This window comes from Caretta caretta, chromosome 11 (genome assembly GCF_965140235.1).
Source record: "Caretta caretta isolate rCarCar2 chromosome 11, rCarCar1.hap1, whole genome shotgun sequence".
In the NCBI taxonomy this organism is placed as follows: Eukaryota; Metazoa; Chordata; order Testudines; family Cheloniidae; genus Caretta; species Caretta caretta.
The window spans coordinates 41,835,522-41,850,983 of record NC_134216.1 but is presented as its reverse complement, the minus strand read 5'-3'; the positions used below and the strand labels follow the sequence as shown (position 1 = coordinate 41,850,983).

Here is a 15,462-nt window from a genome sequence, read left to right as displayed (position 1 = left end):
CAGCTTCCTGTTTCTCCCAGCGGGGCCAGAAAGTGCAGTGGAGTAAAGATGCAAGTTCCTCACACTACAATGCCAGCATGTATGCCTGCCTTCCATTGTAAGTAGTAGCAGAAGTCCTGGCTGGGGTGGGGATGGAAGGTGAGGGGAGCACTGCATAAATGAGGAGACAGAGAATTCTGGCCCATAGCCCCTGCTGCCCAGTCCCATCAGATCCTCACCCCAACCAGTGAGTTGAGCATTATATAAAGGACACTTTCTTTGTGTTTAGGTGGCTGAGAGGTAATAGAAGTAATTTTTTCTCTGAGTCAGTCTGAAATGAATGTTTAATCCCAGAGAGATCAAGTTTTGTGAAGCCAAAAATTTGCATTCATTGTAAAATGATGAGCTGATTTTAAGGAAAGACTCACTTCAGTAAAAACAAAGTAAAAAAAAAAAAACGCACTCACATTTTTTATTGCAATTGAGGTGAAATTCCTCATTAAAAATGGCAAAATGATACCACAGTGGGATTTCTTCATGGGGAGGATTCAGCCATGGTGTGGTGCTGGCAGAAACCAGTGCATTTCGGACTGGATTCATTTTACAAATACCACCTAAAATATCAATTTTTGTTATTGCTGTGATTATTCTCAAAAGAGGAATGGGCATTTCCACACAGCAAGACAGCAGCCACAAGTAAATTGTGATCTGCATAAATCCATATGTATTGTCTATGAAGCAGGCAGACTATATTGCAATATAAAAAATATTAGACACAAAATCATTGAAATGTCATACCTCAATTTACCATAATAAATAGAATCATTTGTTTTAAATCTAGACTGTGAAATGTGTAAGTAACAGTTTTCTCCTTTTAATAAATAATCACTTTACCATCCTAAGGGAGAATTTTCTTATTCCACATAATCCACATTTATCAATAGTGGTAACATTGTAAAAATAGAGCAGTTATACTTAGATGACAGAGCTAAATATTGTGACACTGATATGAAACAAACTGTATTGTTACTCAAGAATTATTTGCTTCATAAAAGCTACCTTTCCAGGTTGTGGAACCTAGCAGGGCCTTTTTGTCAACGAGCTACCATTTTCAGTTAAATTAAGTAATCTTATGCATATGTTGGATTTCATATCTCTGTATTTAGAGAGCGACTGCATATAGGTATACATTTTTATATATATTCCTGCACAAAAAAAGTTTAGAGTTAAGATTGTGAAACTGCTTATTACATCAATGTAAACCACAAAAAGCAAGAAAATAAGCAGTTAAGACATTCAACAACCCATCTACACACTCATCTGTTTCCTTTCTCACACTCAGCTATCTCCCTTCTACCACCCTGCACCTATATATCTCCACCTTCAACACTAGGAACCAGCAGGCACTCTTGAACTCTGGCCATGTTTGTTATAGGCAGAGCTGGTAGCATCATCTATTCTTCCGGTTGCCCAAGTTTACCGACTCATTTGTTGCAAAAGCTAGAAGTTGTATCGTGAATGAGGCAGGGAATTTCAGGAAGAGAAAAGATATATATATATATACTCATAGTTAAGGCAGTTGAATGGAAAATTGGATTCATCCCTGCCTCTGCCACAAAGTTCCTGTGTGATGCTGGGCATGTCACTTGAGACAGGCTTTTCACCAACGGTTGCTGTGTTCTTCTTTTTCTGGGTGCCTGATTTGAGATCCTGGGGTCTGATTTGCAGAAATGTTTACCACCCACAGTTACAACTGAAGTAAATGGGAGCTGTGCTTTGACTGTATAAAATGCTACATAATGCTAAGTACTCTGCAACCTAAAGTCCTAAATGTGTCAAATTGGGCACCCAAAATTAATAGATATTTTTGACCTTAATCTCTTTGTGCCTTGGTTCTCCATCTGCAAAATGGGGATAATACTATACTCTCACCTCACAGGATTGTTGTGAAAATAAATTCATTAATGTTTGTGAAGCATTTCGATACCATAGTGAGGAGCACCATAGAAAAGCCTAGGAGGAAATTAATAATTCTGTCTTCAGAGCAGGGTTTGAATAGTGTGCAGTAATCAGTCCTGGGGTCACACTCTATACAATGAGGATAAAACAAAATAGCAAATAGCTGCTTATTAAGTGAGCACCATTTATTCTTTGCACTGAATGAGGTAAAGGTCCATGGTTAAGGCAGTTGAATGCTGCCCTGGAGGACTGGATTCTACCCCTGTCTCTGCCACAGAATTCTGATATGAATTGGGGTAAGTCACATAAAGCAAAAATTTCACAAGTGGCCACTGTGTATTAGAGCTGGTCCAATTTTTTCTTCCAATGGAAATTTTCAAGTTTGAAGCTGAAAACCAAAGGATTTTTGGCAAAATATTTAGATGGAAAAAACAAAAATTTTCCCTGGGAAACCGATATTCTTTTTGCAAAAAGTTGGTTAGACAAAAAACAATTCCCCATTGAGAAGCAGTTCAGATGGAAAAGTTTTGACCAGCTCTACTTGTGTATTCCTCGTTTTCTGGGTACCATTCTTGAGACCTCTCAGGTCTGATTTGCAGAAGTGCTGAGAACTCACAACTGCAACTGAGGTCAATAGGAGCAGTGCACCGAATATATAAAGTGCTACAAAATGCTCCACACTCAGAAAAATCAGGCTGTCGGCTTCTCAGATTGGACACTTAAAATCAGTTGACACTTTTGACAGTTTTAGCTTTAACCACTGGGCCTCAGTTCACCAGGTGTAAAATGGGAATAATAATAATATCCTGTCACCTCACAGGAATGTTGGGAAGATCAGTTCAATAATAATTATAAAGAACTAAGTTGCTAAGATCACAGCATCTTAGAGAAGCCCATAAGGACATTAATAATTCTGTATTTAGTGCAGGGTTTTGGTGCTATGCGGTAAATTATCATAGAACAGTACGTCTGGAAGGGGTCATGAAGTCAAGCCAAGCGCCCTGCGCTGAGCCAGGACCAAGTCAATCTAGATCATCCCTGAAAGGTATTTGTCCAACCTGTTTTTAAAATTCTCCAATAATGGGGATTCCGCAACCTCCCTTGGAAGCCTGTTCCAGAGCTTAATTACCCTTATAGCTAGAAAGTTTTTTTTTTTTCTGATATCTAGTCTTGCTGCAAATTAAGCTTGTAGCCCATTACTTCTCGTTCTGCCTTCAGTGGACATGGAGAACAATTGATCGCAGTCCTCCTTGTAACAGCCCTTAACTGATTTGAAGACAGTCCCCCTTGGTGGTTTTTTTTTTTTTTTTTCTGTTTTTTCTCAAGACAAAGCATGCTCAGGTTTTTTCACCTTTCCTCATAGGTCATGTTTTCATAGAATATCAGGGTTGGAAGGGACCTCAGGAGGTCATCTAGTCCCACCCCCTGCTCAAAGCAGGACCAATTCCCAAATAAATCATCTCAGCCAGGCCTTTGTCAAACCGGGCCTTAAAAACCTCTAAGGAAGGAGATTTCACCACCTCCCTAGGTAACACATTCCAGTGTTTCACCACCCTCCTAGTGAAAAAGTTTTTCCTAATATCCACCCTAAATCTCCCCCACTGCAACTTGAGACCATTACTCCTCGTTCTGTCATCTGCTACCACTGAGAACAGTCTAGAGCCATCCTCTTTGGAACCCCCTTTCAGGTAGTTGAAAGCAGCTATCAAATCCCCCCTCATTCTTCTCTTCCGCATACTAAACAATCCCAGTTCCCTCAGCCTCTCCTCATAAGTCATGTGTTCCAGTCCCCTAATCATTTTTGTTGCCCTCCACTGGACGTTTTCCAATTTTTCCACATCCTTCTTGTAGTGTGGGGCCCAAAACTGGACACAGTACTCCAGAGAAGGCCTCACCAATGTCGAATAGAGGGGAACAATCGCGTCCCTCGATCTGCTGGCAATGCCCCTACTTATGCATCCCAGAATGCCATTGGCCTTCTTGGCAACAAGGGCACACTGTTGACTCATATCCAACTTCTCGTCCACTGTAACCCCTAGGTCCTTTTCTGCAGAACTGCTGCCTAACCACTCAGTCCCTAATCTGTAGCTGTGCATGGGATTCTTCTGTCCTAAGTGTAGGACTCTGCACTTGTCCTTGTTGAACCTCGTCAGATTTCTTTTGGCCCAATCCTCTAATTTGTCTAGGGCCCTCTGTATCCTATCCCTACCCTCCAGCTTATCTACCTCTCCTCCCAGTTTAGTGTCATCTGCAAACTTGCTGAGGGTGCAATCCACACCATCCTCCAGATCATTGATGAAGATATTGAACAAAACCAGTCGGAGAACCAACCCTTGGGGCACTCCGCTTGATACCGACTGCCAACTAGACATGGAGCCATTGATCACTACCCATTGAGTCTGACAATTTAGCCAACTTTCTATCCACCTTATAGTCCATTCATCCAGCCCATACTTCTTTAACTTGCTGGCAAGAATACTGTGGGAGACCGTGTCAAAAGCTTTGCTGAAGTCAAGGAACAACACGTCCACTGCTTTCCCCTCATCCACAGAGCCAGTTATCTCATCATGGAAGGCAATTAGATTAGTCAGGCATGACTTGCCCTTGGTGAATCCAAGCTGACTGTTCCTGATCACTTTCCTCTCCTCTTAGTGCTTCAGAATTGATTCCTTGAGGACCTGCTCCATGATTTTTCCAGGGACTGAGGTGAGGCTGACTGGCCTGTAGTTCCCAGGATCCTCCTTCTCTTTTTTAAAGATGGACACTACATTAGCCTTTTTCCAGTTATCCGGGACTTCCCCCGATCGCCATGAGTTTTCAAAGATAATGGCCAATGGCTCTGCAATCACATCTGCCAACTCCTTTAGCACTCTCGGATGCAGCGCATCCGGACCCATGGACTTGTGCTCGTCTAGCTTTTCTAAATAGTCCCGAACCACTTCTTTCTCCACAGAGGGCTGGTCACCTCCTCCCCATGCTGTGCTGCCCAGTGCAGTAGTCTGGGAGCTGACCTTGTTTGTGAAGAGAGAGGCAAAAAAAAGCATTGAGTACGTTCGCTTTTTCCACATCCTCTGTCAGTAGGTTGCATCCCTCATTCAGTAAGGGGCCCACACTTTCCCTGACTTTCTTCTTGTTGCTAACATACCTGAAGAAACCCTTCTTGTTACTCTTAACATCTCTTGCTAGCTGCAACTCCAGGTGTGATTTGGCCTTCCTGATTTCACTCCTGCATGCCCGAGCAATATTTTTAGACTCTTTCCTGGTCATTTGTCCAATCTTCCACTTCTTGAAGCCTCTTTTTTGTATTTAAGATCAGCAAGGATTTCACTGTGAAGTCAAGCTGGTCGCCTGCCATATTTACTATTCTTTCTACACCTCGGGATGGTTTGTCCCTGTCACCTCAATAAGGATTCTTTAAAATACAGCCAGCTCTCCCGGACTCCTTTCCCCCTCATGTTATTCTCCCAGGGGATCCTGCCCATCAGTTCCCTGAGAGAGTCAAAGTCTGCTTTTCTGAAGTCCAGGGTCTGTATTCTGCAGCTCTCCTTTCTTCCCTGTGTCAGGATCCTGAACTCGACCATCTCATGGTCACTGCCTCCCAGGTTCCCATCCACTTTTGCTTCCCCCTACTAATTCTTCCCAGTTTGTGAGCAGCAGGTCAAGAAGAGCTCTGCCCCTAGTTGGTTCCTCCAGCACTTGCACCAGGAAATTGTCCCCTACACTTTCCAAAAACTTCCTGGATTGTCTGTGCACTGCTGTATTGCTCTCCCAGCAGATATCAGGGTGATTGAAGTCTCCCATGAGAACCAGGACCTTCAATCTAGTAACTTCCATGAGTTGTCGGAAGAAAGCCTCGTCCGTGTCATCCCCCTGGTCCAGTGGTCTATAGCACACTCCCACTACAGCATCACCCTTGGTGCTCACACTTCTAAACTTAATCCAGAGACACTCAGGTTTTTCTGCAGTTTCATACCAGAGCTCTGAGCAGTCATACTGCTCCCTTACATACAATGCGACTCCCCCACCTTTTCTGCCCTGCCTGTCCTTCCTGAATAGTTTATATCCATCTATGACAGTACTCCAGTCATGTGAGTTATCCCACCAAGTCTCTGTTATTCCAATCACATCATAATTCCTTGACTGTGCCAGGACTTCCAGTTCGCCCTGCTTGTTTCCCAGGCTTCTTGCATTTTTGTAGAGGCACTTGAGATAACTCGCTGATCGTCCCTCTTTCTCAGTATGAGGCAGGAGCCCTCCCCTCTCGTGCGCTCCAGCTCATGCTTCCTCCTGGTATCCCACTTCCCCACTTACCTCAGGGCTTTGGTCTCCTTCCCCCGGTGAACCTAGTTTAAAGCCCTCCTCACTAGGTTAGCCAGCCTGCTTGCAAAGATGCTCTTCCCTCTCTTCGTTAGGTGGAGCCCCTCTCTGCCTAGTACTCCTTCTTGGAACACCATCCCATGGTCAAAGAATCCAAAGCCTTCTCTCCGACACCACCTGCGTAGCCATTCATTGACTTCCACGATTCGACGGTCTCTACCCCGGCCTTTTCCTTCCACGGGGAGGATGGACGAGAACACCACTTGCGCCTCAAACTCCTTTATCCTTCTTCCCAGAGCCACGTAGTCTGCAGTGATCCGCTCAAGGTCATTCTTGGCAGTATGATTGGTGCCCACGTGGAGAAGCAGGAAGGGGTAGCGATCCTAGGGCTTGATGGGTCTCGGCAGCTTCTCCGTCACAGTGCTAGTAGAGGCTAAATTTCACTGCCCTTACTAGAGTGATTTTTTTAACTGAAAAGAGAGTGACACATACACGATGCAAATTCCACTTTGTGAAATAACACTGTTAGTGTGAATGGCAGTCTGACAAAAGGGACAGACCATTTCTGATCTTCTATAGTCCACTCCAGATCAGCCTGCTGCTAAACCCATCAGATTATATTTTTACTGCTTTCTTATCTCCTTTCTGTACCTGGGAGCTGACCGTGCCAACTCTCCAGTGCCTTCTTTGTGTCTCAGAATAACCTGTCACTCTGGTACTGCTCTAGGATCCCACATAATTATTTACCCAGCCGCAGTACTCCTGTCACCACCTCTGTAGCTCATGCCCCCCTCTATGCAAACTTATTTTCTGATGCTTCATTAGCACTTCAGTGACCAGGACTTTAAAAACAAACATCTTTTAAAATCCACGCAGGATATGCCTACCTGCTATGCTTAATGTCAGAATCCAGCATTATCATTTGAAATACCACAACAATTTCCTCTTTCATCTTTTGCTCAAAATTAGTTTTAATCACAAAGGTTTTCTACTGTAGCAAAGTTCAAACCCCTCCTCCCCACCCCCATCCCTCTCAGTGCATAGAATTCCTGATCTTTGGACCTGCTTTAAATTGATTCTGCACATTCATGAACATGATACAAACTTGTTGGTTTTTATAAAGGTTGCCCATGATGACATCTCCTGTTACTCTGTGCTGCTTTGGCCTTTTTATAACACTATCCCTTTTAGAGCTCCTGTGACCTTCTCTACTGCACTTTTTGGTCTCTGTATTTCTCCCTGCAATTAAATCATCCAATAATTGCAGTTGTAAAACTAAAATACCTTAAACACATTTTCTCCTGTTTTTCTGGGGGTTTATTTATCATGTATCTCAAAAACCAGAACTTTCAAAAAAATAAATATAAAGCAGAACACTTTGTAGATGATGCGAATGACATCTTTTTGTCAAAATCTTGTGATATCAGTCAAATCTATTAAGCACAACTTAGTAACACCCTGAATAAGACATACATCTCACAGGTCTAAGGATATTACATCTCACAGGTCTAAGGATATTACAAGCAAATTGCAATTACTATTATATGGGAAATGTTTGATATGTGTTTGTATAGTGTCCTCTTTCTGTTTCTTGTATGGCATGGTGGCTTTCATTATAGTAAAAGCTAGATTTAAGGTTGCAATGTTATTTATACAACAGGATACGGTTCCAGAACACCTTTTTTAAAAAAAAATAAAATAAAAATTCAAACGTGAGTTGGTGGGTCTGTTCATGACAGAAGAGCAATGAGGAGCAAAGTCTACCTTTTCTAGGTGAACTGTAAGTTAAAAATGTGAATCAATGTTTCATATAGTGTTTGTACGACAGCATGTGGAGAAAATATTCTCTCAATAATACCAGGAGAAGCAATGTCACCTTTGTCCGGCTTGTCCTCGTCCGTCCCTCCATGAACGCAAGTCGACACACAACACAATGTCCAGCCCAGTGGCTAAAGCACAGGATCGTGAATCAGGAGAGCCGAGTTCTGTTATTGACTCTGTTTACTCATGGTTGTCCTGATCCTGTGCCCACTGAAGGCAAAGGCAAAAATCTCTTTGAATGCAATGGGATCAGGATCTGTGTGCAAATAACGTATACCTCTGTGAAATGGGTATAGTATCTACATAAAAGAGGGCTCTTGAGACTTAATTCATTAGCCTCTGTAAAATGCTTCGAGATCATCAGATGGAAGACACCATATAAGTGTCTATTATTATTATTATTAGAAGTAGTCATATTAAATCTGAACTGAAAGATATTTTATGTGGCTGCATCAGTAGTTGCTTAGAGACAGCCCAGCTCTTTGAAATCTTATGCTGTTGGCCAGGAATTTTGTACACATAATGAGAGGTACTTGACTGATGCCTCTTTTTGTCTAATAGAATAGTCTATCTGTATTATCAAAATTACTATTTGCACTATTGAAATGACATTAGAAATCACTGCTATCATGTCCCGCAAAATCTCATAATTTGCCCATTCCAGCAGCTGTTTGCTTGAAGGCATGAAAGAGGCGGGAGGGGAGGGGAATAGTGAGTAGGAAAGGAGAGAAAAGGCAAGAGGAGGATGGAGGAAAACAGGATGAGAGGAAAACCCGAAAGAAGAGATAGGAACTAGGAAGATGAGAGGTTTATTTTTTCTAATTAAAATAAAAGTTGGATTTCATGTATTTATGGGGTGGAAAGCAACATAGAAAAACAAGGCTATAATGCCATCTTGGGGTTTCTAGTGACATCTCAATCCATTCGAGCTCTGCTTTTGTGGTTTATGATGTCAACAGAAACCCCTCGATGCCATTGAAGTTCACAGTTGTTTCTCATTGATTCTGTATTATTTCAATAGTAGAAAAATAACACCTTTATTTTCACAGTGAAAGTAACCCCCACTGTGACCAAAATGTACATATACTTCCTGAATATGATCTCTCTTTTTTTTTAACCAAACCTCTATGAAACATCACTTTGCATTAAAATCACACATTCTTCTTTAGATTCTACTATGCAAGAATGTCTGTCAGATGCCCTGTACAAATTTTTATTATTCCAGGAGTTGTAGACTATTCTGTCCAGATATCTCATTGTAGTTATTATTCTACACTCATTAATACAAAAAACCTGGCTGTTGATCCGTCTAGGTCTTGTAGGCATTTTGTTTTACAACATTTTATAGACAGGATGATTAAACAGGAATAAAACCTATTCTCTGACTGACTTGACAGGATCAGAGAGAGAATAGAGCGTTTAAGTGCAGATGCACATGGAATACATTCAACTTCAAATGATGGGCCCAGCCTTGCAACCACTGTGCGCCCCATTGGAGGTACAGAGTATGCTCAACACCTGCTGGAGTTGAGTGTACCCATCACCTCCCAGAAGGCACATAGCACTTTTGCAGGACTGGGCCCTAAACAGTGAGGGCAGGGAGAAAACAATGACATTGTACTATACTGTGCATAAGCATGATTCATAACTACTCCATGTGTCAAAGGTGTGGTGTAAATTCAGTGGTAATGATAGCGGGGTAAAACATCATCCATTACCTTGAGAAAATTGAAATATTATACCAAGTAAAATGTTTATATATACACACACACACACACTTAGAAACTAATTAAGCAGTTTGATAATTAACCATATATTTTCAGCAAACTTAGAGTTTAGTCTTTAAATAGTAAGATACATCAAGGTATTTTATAAAGGGATATATATATAATAGTAACTGAGGTATAATATTTTTCTGATTAGGGTAAATCATTTTGTGGCTCTTACAATTTAGCCTTACTTGGAATTAGGGTTAATTCAATGTATGTCCCCATTAACTTGATGACCTATCATTTGCCTTCACTTTGCCTTGATACTTACAACCCGAAACTTCTTGCACTGAATGGGAGTTTTGGATGTGCAAACACTGCAGAATCTCACCATGAACTCTTATCAAAACCACTGGAAGCTGTGGGTCGGTATTTCGCACCCTTGAGCCCTAGGTACATGTTCATTTTGCCTCAGTCACATGATAACTGGGAAAAAACAAATGTGCTTGCAGAATTTAAAGCCATTCTGCATTTTTGTTTTCTATTTTTTAATTGTTACTCGAACTTACCAATCAAAACTTCACTGAAACTGTCAAGAGTTAGACTAGGATACACTTGACCTGGAGTAAAGTATCAAGAGTTTTTAAACATTTAACTTATAGTGTATATTAGTATGAAACTAAGTTGAGCAGAACCCATTAATGTCACAGTGATCGGTTACCAATGGAAATAAATAATTCATGATGAAGGGAATTAGTCTAATTAGCAGGCAGTTTGAGTCCTTTGATAAAACCCAGCTCTAATTCCGTGAAGGGCAGGAAGTGCTGTCATCAGTCAGCCCTGAAAAGATTAGCATCTATTATGAATGAGGTTAGACACCCTAGTGAAGTCATGTGTGTCCTGGAGACAAACTTAATATGTTCCAGGATGGGACACAGTTTGTCTCACAACACATCATGATTCCTACTGGGCTATTGTATGTAATAGCAAGCAAAGATCAGTGCTCTTTCCTATCATTCTCTCCCTGTCCATCATTCTGACAACTGTGCAAATACATTTTCCATGCAAAGCAGGGAATGTGCCCTGAATACTTGTAAAATTGCACAAAATGTCAAAAAAAAAAAAGTGTCATCTTTTTCAGCAACTAAAAACCAATCAACCAACCAGAATATCAGTGAGGAACTTGTGGATTTTAAAGTACTGCTGGCAACTGTATGTGAAGTGTAATATGTTTTGTTTGTGTATTCAAATGCCATTTGAACAACTGTTGTTTGTGAATCTATCTGTGCATACGCATGACACTGAAGTTTTGAGATCAGCTGCAATACTATGAGCTTGTAGAATTATACAGGTAACTAGCAGTAAGGGCTTAGAAAACGGGTTGTCTCAAATACAAAAAATAAAGCCTACTGGAAAAAGTGATGTATTTTTAGAGCAAGCGACGGCTTAGACCTTAGAGGGTTTAGTTTAGAAGTTTTAACTGAACTGGCTCATCCAAGGAGGCTGGCTGGGAGCTGTGCAAGCCTCATTCTTTTTGTAGCCTACATGCTGACGCAACATCAGCTGTGTTTCCATTTTTACTTTTGAGCCTTTTGAAATTATATGTTTCCGTTTTGCAATTTGATGCACTAATGAAGAAACTCTACATTTGTTCGTTATTGTATTGCCTGTTTTTATTGTAGGAAATTAATTGCTCCTTTTATTTATGTTATTAGGGTGGGGGAGAAAACAATTTTGCAGTGTTTTATTATTTGCTGTAATAATCAACATACTACTAATGCAATGGAAGCCTTAGAAGTGGGATATATTATTTTCAGATGCCTGAACAGCACTTAATATGCTGACACTTGTGACTGAGGAGTGCTGGTATTCAAAAGTGCATTGAAAAAGGCAACAATAAGTTCCTAATAATATCCCTGATGATCTTAAGTTGATTTATAATATAGAAATGAAGTGGAAAAGAATAAGCGTAGTCAACACAAGAAGTGATTTTCATAGAAACAGAACAATATAGTGCTCCAGAATTGTAACTCAGCTGTCCAAATACTAAGTAACAATGGAGCACTGATATCACAGAAAGTGCCAGATTCAAGTGCTGCAGTAGTTTCAAGTAGATGCCTAAATTAGATTTTTTGAAAAATAATGAACTTTTCCTCAGTGTTTATTACTGGGAGTTGTGCATTAAAAGAAGGACGGAATTAAGGTAAAGTGTGCCTTGATTTGTGCCCAAAGCAGCCCCTACTATAAGTCAGGGCAGAATATAGCTAATAGATTTAAAATACTTACACATGTTTATGGTTTGACTGTACCTTCTTTTATTCAGAGTGCCTCAGCACCTCTCTTGGAAGTGATACAATTCACCAGCAAAGAAGCATGCCAACTAGTAGGTGGGATTGAGCCATTAATCCCATTAGAACATGTTTCTTATTACATATGTACACACTAAACTGCCACATTTATTAGTTAGGTACACAGCTTTGTTGCTGTGCATGGTGCTTATAGAGAAGGAAGAAAATAAATTCCCGGCTCTGAAGACCTTGCAGTCTTAGGGTATGTTTACACTGTAAAAAAAAAAAAAAAGGTGTGTTCTTAACTTGGGTTAAAACAGTAGTGAAGACACAGCAACTCTGTTTTTATTTTGAGTGAGCAGCTAGAGTTCACCCCAAGTTCCCATCGTGGCTTTATGGCTCCATCGTCCTTAACCCTTGTGAACTGCTCCGGACCCCAAGAGCACAACAATGTGGTACTGCAGCGAAAGACACAACATCTACATTCGTCTCTAAATTTGTATAATTTATTCTGAACCTTGCTCATCTTATGGAGGAAGGTATAAGTGTCTTGGGTGAGTCAGTTCTTATTAACTATTAATCATTCAGTACTATTTGTCTGTTCTTGCTGTGTTATCCATGGGGCTGCTTGTCGTGCATCTCCGGGTGAGTGACATCTTTCACAGACAGGAGACTGATTAGATCTTCTTTTGAACAACAAAGCAAATCCTAAAACTGTCTCGAGCAAATATATGACACATTCCTGAAATAGCCACCCCCATTCATGTATTTGAGTCATTATATTTACATATGCTATTAATCATATTTTTGCAGAATAACAGTGTTGACTAGCGTCCCAGCTAGAGCGGGACAGGTATCAGGTGGATTGAGCATCTCAGTGAACTGAGCATTTTGTTGGACCCCAAATAAAATATTTCATTAGGATTTTGAGAATGTTATTAAACAGCTTTTAATTTTTTTTATTAAAATTGAAGGAGCGGAAGGGTCCCAGAGCTCCGGCTCCAGCCTGAACCTGAACATCCACAATGCAATTAAACAGCAACACAGCCTGCGCCCCGCGAGCCTGAGTCAGCTGGCATGAGTCAGCCACGGGTGTCTAATTGCAGTGTAGACAGTGTTGGACTTTGTTGTTTCTTTTACTTCAAGCTCTCTAGTTTCTATTCCCTTTCTCACTCCGAATATCTCTTTGATATGGCTGTGAAGTCCCTCTTCCCAAGTGCCATTCCTATATCTATCATCAGTTATGATGCAGCTTCCTTGTTTTATCTAGTTCAGATGCCACGGTAGCCAGAGGCTTTCCCTGAAAATGTATTAAAGATTAGAATTGGGCATACACTGAGATACTATTATTATTTGTTGTTTTTATATTGCTTCGAAATGGGCATAGGGGCTTAACGGATTCACATATGTAGGAAAGGCCTACCTTGAGGAATTAGTGATCCAATTTTAGAAGGGGTGACAGAGTCGTGGGGAAGGGTAGGACAAGGGTTAAAATAATATGCATTGACCCAGTTTTGGCTTATGTATATATTGAAGTTCTGTAGCAAATCATTAAGTTTTTAGTTGTACTTCTTGTAGGTAATACAGCAGAAATAAATTAAGGGACTGAGGTAAGTGAGCTGATGAACTCTGGTATAGAAGGGTGTTCCAAGCCTAGGAGCAGTGTTGTAAAGGACATGCAGACAGGAGTGAGACCGACAAGAAGAAAAGGCTGTCATCAGTGTAGGAGGGGAGAGGCATTCAGTAGGAGATGAAGTCAGAGAGGTGTGCTGGGGAAGAAGTTTGAACTTGATATGCAGGGCAGTGAGGCGGCAGTGGAGGGATTCAAAGGTGCAAACTCATGGTTGCGAATCAGTGTCTAGTAGTAATAGTTTCAGCAGTAGGAGGTGAAGAGCACCAACAGCTGCCATAGTTCTAACCAGTGGTCAGTATCTGCAGGAGGGCCAATATCTGGAGGTGTCTGTATGCTGCCCTGCCTGCTAGTGGGAAAGCATCTCATCACTGGGTTTGCATGTGAAACACCATCAACCCTCTGCTCATGTGTCTGAATCCTGAGGAAGTAGTGTGTTACCTAGGGAGGTGGTAGAATCTCCTTCCTTAGAGGTTTTTAAGGTCAGGCTTGACAAAGCCCTGGCTGGGATGATTTAACTGGGAATTGGTCCTGCTTTGAGCAGGGGGTTGGACTAGATGACCTTCTGGGGTCCCTTCCAACCCTGATATTCTATGATTCTATGTTCCTCAAAGGAGTATTTCTCATCAGCTGAGCACAATGAGAAGCACTGAATAAATGGGTCAAGTGGGTGTGGGGACAGGAAGAGCCAGTGCACCCTCCACCATACCCTAGGATGAGACACAACACACTTACTTCACCATCTACAACACATCTGTGTTGGAGTGTAAGGAGTTATCTGGGCTATCAGAACTGGGAGTGAGTCTGGAGAAAGGATGTGACAGCGCTAAATTAGATGCCAGTGAAGGGCTCTGAAAGCAACCTAGTCTGAGAGGAGCTGGACTTGAAAAAGTGATACTTGGTAACTTTGTCCCCAGCGCTGTTCTAACATGTTTGAGGGAGCCACTGTTGAAAACAGGCCTCACCAGAGTCCTGCTTCGTATCCACTGCCAGTCCATCATCTTCTGAATGGGAGTCACGTGCGTTCCTCACATGGCATCAGGCACAGACAAACCCTTTTTGTGGTGAGCGGTCTCAATCATAAGAAGGCTCCCTTGAAACTTCAGAGCCAAATTCTGCCCTCAGCTGCATGAGCAGCATTCCCAGTCAATGGGAAACCTCTGCACACAAGGGCAGAACAACGCCCACAGAGACTTTTTATGAACTGTAGCTAATCTCTACTCTGATACGCAACACAGGTGGCAGCGTCTTGACCCAGCTGTGGTGTTTGTCTCCAACTGAGTAATTATAGTTACAACATGACCCGCTCTTGTAATGTAATCTGTCTGAATGCAAATTGTATTTTACCAATGCATCAAAAATTTGAAGCGAAGAAGCCTCCTCCTCTTAGCAGTGGACCGTACCTTCTGTTCCATAATTAACCTAGATTCCTTCTCCTGGACAGATTCTTTCAGCAATGCCATCTTTTGAGTAGTAAACCTTTTGGACCAGTGCCTTGCTCTGATGTATTGCAATGATAGACTGGGGTGTTTGTGTAATGCATCATCACTGCCAGCTGTTGCTGGACTCCAAGGATTGAGAGACTAAGCCAGCTGATTTTCTGATGTATTCATGCAATGCATCACCTAGTATGGTACCCAATGATGTATTACTCCAGAATGACACCAGTCAGAAAAGAAAGAGTCTAGGTGCAGATTCTGTATAATGAGGCAGCCAAGTACTACACAGGTGTGCAAACTCCTGGCACAAGGTGCTAGTA

General features: G+C 41.6%; 1 pseudogene; it reads left to right on the top strand.

Annotated features, from left to right (window-relative positions):
• LOC125645061 (dynein axonemal heavy chain 11-like) overlaps positions 1 to 15,462 on the top strand; it is a 186,380-nt pseudogene that overhangs the window by 95,629 nt on the left and 75,289 nt on the right.